General features: G+C 47.3%; 1 protein-coding gene across 4 annotated transcripts in view; it reads left to right on the forward strand.

Moving 5' to 3' along the window:
• The first annotated feature begins 1,304 nt into the window (after positions 1 to 1,304).
• Dhcr7 (7-dehydrocholesterol reductase) overlaps positions 1,305 to 7,149 on the forward strand; it is an 18,987-nt gene continuing 13,142 nt past the window's right edge. Inside the window, exons 1-2 of one of the 4 annotated variants that reach the window (XM_055614577.1) lie at positions 1,305 to 1,448; positions 3,938 to 4,065. The gene's annotated coding sequence lies outside the window, so the exon portion shown is untranslated. The other 3 variants (XM_055614579.1, XM_055614581.1, XM_055614578.1) reach the window with 3 other exon arrangements.

Genomic DNA, 7,149 nt, shown 5'->3' on the forward strand with positions numbered 1-7,149 from the left:
TTTCCTCAGACCCAGGGGTTCAGACTTCATCTCCTCCTTCAGACAAAAGCCAATCCAGACCCCTCAGGCTGTGCCAAGAAAGAAGTTCTTGGAAAGGAGCCTTGGACATCTTTCAAAAGAAGGGCCTGTGGGTAAGTGTTACAGCTCTGAGGGGGAAGGGTTCGTGGTAGTCGGTAGCCAAGGAAAACCATAAAGTCACACTAACAAACCTTACTCAAAAGAGAAGGGAGAGGGATCAGCCTAGATCATCTTGCCTTTGTCCCCAAACCTTGGATCTAACAGAGGTCACTATACCATGAGGAATTGTATTACAGGTTCACGGCATTAGGAAGGTTGAGAACCACTGTACCATATAAACATTTTCCCCCTGGTTTTTTGAGACAGTGTTTCTCTGTGTAGCTTTGTCTGTCCTGGAACTCTGCTCTGTAGACCAGGCTGGCCTCAAACTCACTGAGCTCCACCTGTCTTTGCCTCCTGAGTGCTGGGATTAAAGGCATGTGCCTTCACTGCCCAGCAGAAATTTTTTAAAAATATGCAAAGTTAAAAGAGCTGAATTCTTGATAGAAGCTATCAAATGATAAATAAGAGTTTAATAATAAGGTTGAAGGAATGCTGAAATCAAGTCAACTCTTTGTACCAAGAAGTAAGCAATGTTCCCAGTGTCCTCCATGATTGCTAAGTCACCAGGGTCAAAGGTTGCTTGGGAACACTGTATTTACCAGTCTCAAACACTTCACTCATTTTCTTGTTAATCAAGAGAAAGCTGGGGCAGAAGAGATGGCTCAGGGGTTAAAAGCACTGGCTGCTCGTGCAAGAGGATCCAGGTTTGATTCCCAGCACCCATGTGGTAGCTCACAACCTCAGTTCCAGGGGTGACCCTTAGAACTGGAATTACTGATGTAGGTGCTTGGGATTGAACCCCGGTCCTTTGGAAGAGCAGTACTCTTAACTGCTGAGCCATCTCTCCAGTCCCGACCCTATATTCTGTATAACCTATTATTCTATTCAAACGTGTACCTTGACTCGGTACTGGGGTTTGAAAAAAAAAAAAAGTAATAAAGAATGTTATTTGGCAGCTGGGGCCGGCACGTGGACAGTGGCTAATAGTACTGAAGTCACTTCCATTTCCAGTTTGTTTTGTTGTAGCTGCAGAGGAGACTGTCGCCAGGAGAGGGGGACTGCAAGTAACTAATGTCAGGAGGTGGGGAGGAAAGAAATGAGGAGAGTGAAACTGTTCACGGCTGCTGCGTTTAAGGCTCAGTTGGTTTGAATGTAGGCCAAGTACCTTCAGCCTCACGAAGGTGTGACAGAGTCCTGGCCACAAGGTATCGTGTTTGGCTGTTTAGCACGGGCCGCAGCCGCCTGCACCCTTCCGCTAGCTGTCCCTTCCTTGGGTCCACCGCGGCCTCGGCAGCATCAGCTGTTCCGTGCACGAGACGCTCCTTCAGGTAGGGGCTCTGCAGCAAGGTAAACCGAGGCGCGGGAGAGGCTGGCTCGGAGCCTGCGCGGCGAGTCCACATTTGCAACCTTCCTCTCACTTAAGCCCGGTCTGACCGGAGACCCTAGAGGCGTGGGCGGGGCGGGGCCGGCCATGCTGTCAATCTCGAGCCCGCCGCAGCCGCCGACTGGTGGGCCTGGTGGGGCTCCAAGTCAGCTCACCGCCTTCACCAATCGCAGGACGCTGCTGTCAAACTCCACTTCAGATTGGTCGTGGGTGACATCACGTCATCTGAGACGGTGCTTCAGGCAGACACTTGGGGCGGGGCTGGAGAGAGCGGTTCTAATGTCTGGACCTTGCGCGCAGGTGAGGGTTGGTGTACACAGATCAGCCCGAGAGCTGCGGGAGAGGGACGGTGCGCACTGACGGGGTTTGTGGAAAGCGTCGGGAGTGCAGGCGAGGGGACCGTGTGTGCAGATGGGGTTGAGTATTCGGGGAAGGAGGCAGTGTGTGAGATGGAGGGGGATGTGCATGTGAGATTAGTGTTTATGTATATTAGGGCGTGCGCATTTGCACAGGTTTGGGGTAGATTGGTAAACAAATGTGCTGACTTAGGGATGTGAGCGCAGGGTAAGGGACCAATGTGCAGATCGGGGGCGTGTGCGTAAGAGAGGGGGCTGTGTGCTCGAGCGTGGGGAGATGTGTGCTTAGGGAAAGGGCCTGTGGGCCGGGCCGGGCCGGGTCGGAGAGGGGATGGGAGAATTGCTTGCCCAGATTGTCAGGTGCACCTGTAAGCAGGGGCTGTAGGCGAACCTTGCTTTGCTTAGCTGGGGCCTGTGGATAGGAGAGGGATGTGAGCCCAAGTCTCTGGGGGACCTTCGAATGTATGGAGGGCCAAGTGTAGACTTGCTCCTTGGCACACCCTCCATACCACAGGGCACATACAGCCTGGCGAATCTCTTCAGTAGGATCTGAACGATTCTACTCTCTCAGGAGATAGATGGATTGCCCACTGACATGAGCGTCTTGGGAAGCTCTAGGCATATCTGGCCTCCCAGGTTGTGGAGAACCTCCTGTCCCCCTAAAGATCAGGATGGTTTTCAGAGGAAGAATTTAAAAAACCGAACATCTTAATTTATTTATTTATTTATTTATTTATTTATTTATTTATTTATTTATTTATTTATTTATTTTTGAGCTACTTCTGATAGAATCTTCTGGAAATTGCTCCTTAAAGCAAAACAAAAAAACCCCAAAGCAGCCGATAGGCATAGTGGGTCTGCATGCCAGGAAGAGGTGACCTCGTAGGGTATGCTAAAGCCCTGTTGCCAAAGAATTTGATAAACAACCTTTGGGCAGAAAGGGACAAGTAGATGTTGTAAGGATAATCTGTGGAACAATCTGAAATGGTAACGAGGCCTGGGGTGGACCTGAGAGAGGAGAAAACACTTTTTGCTTCTCATCTGATGTATATTTTGGAACTTATGAGAAGCTTTGTGGCTTTGATCAGAAATAGGGATTATTCCAAAGAATCAGGGATCCTTTCCTCCCTCTTTGTGCTTGTGCTTATTTCTGGGGCTTCAACCTCCACAGGGACCCCAAGCTTTCAAGATAAGTCAGACCAAAGTTCTGTGCTCAGAGCATCAGAGGGGCCCACGTGCGGAGCTCACTAGTCATGGGTCACCCCAGAAGCCAGCCTCATCTGACCTGGAGAAAGTGGTGTGGCACAGTGAACTCGCAGATGCCACTTGACCACAGAGGCTCTTCCATTAGGAAAAATGAGGACACCCCCAACATGCCAGTTTGTAACGCTCCCACAGAGCCCAAGTAGAACCTCATCTTCTAGGTTCTTCCGTGACACAGGAAGGGCTTTTCCCTGCTGACGTCTGTTCGCAGAGTCAGCTCTCTAGCGCTGAGTGTCTGGTTTCCCTGGTGACTGTCAGTGGGTATGGCACAACTTTGCATGTCTATGCAGAACACTTCAGGAAGTTCTGGCATCTCTGCCTGCTGCCACAGCCCCAAGTATTTCCCAGGATCAATTTCTATCGGCTCACGCAGGTGGGCATGCTTCTCACTCCTCATCCATTTCCACGATTCTCTTGTATTCTCAGTGGCTCCTAGTATGTTCCGTGGTCAGGTACCAGCTGCCTGGTGAGTGATGGCCCCGAGGATTGCGAGTGCGAGAATGGTTTTACACGTGCAGGCACAGCTGTCAGCATCCTAGGAAAATCTGTTAATATCTGCCTGTGCTGGGTCTAGCATTCCCGAGCCTCTCTAAAGATTTCCATCCATTCACCCCCGTGCAGCCCTCCATGCTCTTGCCGACATGGCTCAGTCACCCCAGATGGACTCTGTTGAGTATGTACCCCAGGTCCTGAGCTCTCGTCCCTTCCTGATGTCAGCAGTGGCCTTGATACATACTCGTGGATTCTCATGTCCCTTTGACCTTGACATTTCGGCTCCCTGGGTGACTTCGGTGTTTTGTGGCCTCTGTGGCAGGGTGTTGCTCAGCATACGGACAAGGACTGAACAGACCTTGGGTGACTTCTGAGCCTGGACATTTCAAGAGCCACTTCTGAGAAAGAAAACTTCATTCTGTTGTGAAACCTCTGGTCCAGTGATAAAAGGTGAGTATGTTGATCACAGTGCCTGTGAGAATAGGCAGTGGAAGTGAGGTACTGTTTTAAAAGCTAAAGAATGGGCTGGAAAGGTGGCTTGGTGGCAGAGAGCACTGGCTGCTCTTCCAGAAGACCCGGGTTCAATTCCCAGCACCCACTTGATGGCTCACAACTGTCTGTAACTCCTATTCCAGGGGATCTGATACCCTCACCTAGACACATGCAGGCAAAACACCAATGTACCTACAGAAAAATAAATAAATTAGAGAAAATAAAAAATTAAAAAATATCTCAAAATAGCAACCCCTAAATGAAGAAATCAGTGTACCAGTCACACGTGTTATGTGAGCTGAGTGTAGAAGGGGATCCCCTCTACCCAGCTGTCCCCTCTGGTTGTATATACATCTTTTCACAGAATTTGACGCCTGTGAGTGGTGTGACCAGGTATGTGATTTATAAATACATTTAAGATAGTTACTTTTGTATTCCCCCCACCCCAAGTCTCATGTAGACCAAGCTGGCCTTGAACTTTCTGTGTAGTTCTGCATGATCTTGAACTCCTGATCCTCCTGCCTCCATCTCCCAAGTACTGGGATTTCAGGTGTGCACCACCACACCCAGTTTATGCAGTGCTGGGGATTGAACCCAGGACTATGTGCATGCTAGGGTTTGACCAACTCTACCAACTAGAGTTGGTACCAGCTAGGCCAGAGGACCAGCCCCACTTGTTTTTATTTTAATCACTGTTTTGGGAGGGGGAAGTATGCCATAGTGCATAGAGGTCAGAGGACAGCTTGTAAGAGTTGGTTCTCTAAAAACTGCATGGTACTGGCATAGAAACAGAAAGGAGGATCAATGGAACCGCATAGAAGACACAGAAATAAACCCACACACCTATGAATACTCGTTATTTGACAAAGAAGCCAAATCCATTCAATGGAAAAAAGACAGTATATTCAACAAATGGTGCTGGTCCAACTGGATGTCTACATGCAGAAAAATGAAAATAGATCCATATTTATCACCCTGAACAAAACTAAAGTCCAAGTGGATCAAAGACCTCAACATAAAACCAGATACTCTAAATCAGTTGGAAAAAGAAGTGGGGAACAGCCTAGAACTCATTGGCACAGGAGACAACTTCCTGAACAGAATACCAACAGCACAGGCTCTCAGAGCAACAATCAATAAATGGGACCTCATGAAACTGAAAAGCTTCTGTAAAGCAAAAGACACAGTCATCAAAACAAAACGACTGCCTACAGATTGGGAAAGAATCTTCACCAACCCTTTATCTGACAGAGGGCTAATATCCAGTATATATAAAGAACTAAAGAAGCAGAAAAGCAACAAACCAAGTAATCCCATTAAAAAATGGGGAACGGAGCTAAACAGAGAATTCTCGAAAGAGGAACATCAAATGGCAGAGAAACACTTAAAGAAATGCTCAACCTCATTAGCCATTAGGGAAATGCAAATCAAAACAACCCTGAGATTTCACCTTACACCCATCAGAATGGCCAAGATGAAAAACTCAAGTGACAACACATGCTGGAGAGGTTGTGGTGAAAGGGGAACCCTCCTCCATTGCTGGTGGGAATGTAAACTGGTACAACCACTTTGGAAGTCTATCTGGCGCTTTCTCAGACAATTAGGAGTAGTGCTACCTCAAGACCCAGCTATACCACTCCTAGGTATATACCCAAAATTTACTCAAGTACACAACAAGGACATTTGTTCAACCATGTTTGTAGCAGCTTTATTTGTAATAGCCAGAACTTGGAAACAACCCAGATGTCCATCAACAGAGGAATGGATACAGAAATTGTGGTATTTTTACACAATGGAATACTTCTCAGCAATCAAAAGGGTGGAAATCATGAAATTTGCAGGCAAATGGTGGTATCCAGAAAAGATCATTCTGAGTGAAGTATCCCAGAAGGAGAAAGACAAACTTGGTATATACTCGCTTATATAGACCTACAAGATATGATAAACATAATGAAATCTACACACCTAAAGAAGATGGACATGGGTGAAGATGATCACAAGAAAGTGGACATGGGTGAAGATGATCAATCCTCATTTAGAAAGACAAATGGGATGTGCATTGAATGTATGACAGGAGTCTACCGCAAAAGGCATCTGAAAGACTCTACCTAGCAGTGTTTCAAAGCAGACACTAAGACTCATAACCAAACCTTGGCAGAGTGCAGGGAATCATATGAAAGAAGGGGAGTTAGTATGATATGGAAAGGATAGGAGCTCTGCAAGTACCAAATATATCCGGGCACAGGGTCTTTTCTGAGACTGACACTCAACCAAGGACCATTTATGGATATAACATAGAACTTCTGCTCGGATGTGGCCCATGGTAGCTCAGTAACCAAGTAGTTTTCCAAAGTAGGGGGAACAAGGACTATTTCTAACAGGATCTCAAGGGCAGGCTCTTTGACCCCCCCCCCCCCCAGGGGAGGAGCAGTCTTGTTAGGCCACAGAGGAGGACTTTGCAGCCAGCCTTGAAGACACCTGATAAAACAGGGTCAAATGAAAGGGGAGGACGTCCTCCCCTATCAGTGGACTTGGAAAAGGGGCAGGGAGGAGACCAGGGAGGGAGTTGGGGAGGGAGAGGACATGAGGGAGTGGGATACAGCTGGGACACAGAGTTAACAAATTGTAACTAAAAAGAAAAATAAAAATTAAAAAAAAATAGGAAAAAAAAAAAGAGTTGGTTCTCTTCCTCCACCACGTGGGTCTCAGGGATTGAACCCAGGTTGTCTGCCTCAGCAAAAAGCACCTTTACCCACTGAGCCATCCTGCCGGCCCTTGTCTTTTTATTTTTTCATCCTGGATGATGTATGTCATTGCCAGGTGCGGTGGATCACACCTGTAATCTCAGCAACGGGAGGCAGAGACAGGAAGATGGCTGTGAGTTCAAGGCCAGTCTAAACTATAGAATAAGACCCTGACTCCAGAAACTCCCAGAAAGCTGTACATTCTGTATTTAGGTTGGAGGTTCTCCCCTCACTGGCTTTTACAATTTTCTAGCTTGTTAGATTATCAGAAAAGCAGTGTTGGTGCCAAGATTTATAT

This window comes from Psammomys obesus, unplaced genomic scaffold (assembly GCF_907164565.1).
Source record: "Psammomys obesus unplaced genomic scaffold, mPsaObe1.curated_primary_1811, whole genome shotgun sequence".
NCBI lineage: Eukaryota > Metazoa > Chordata > Mammalia > Rodentia > Muridae > Psammomys > Psammomys obesus.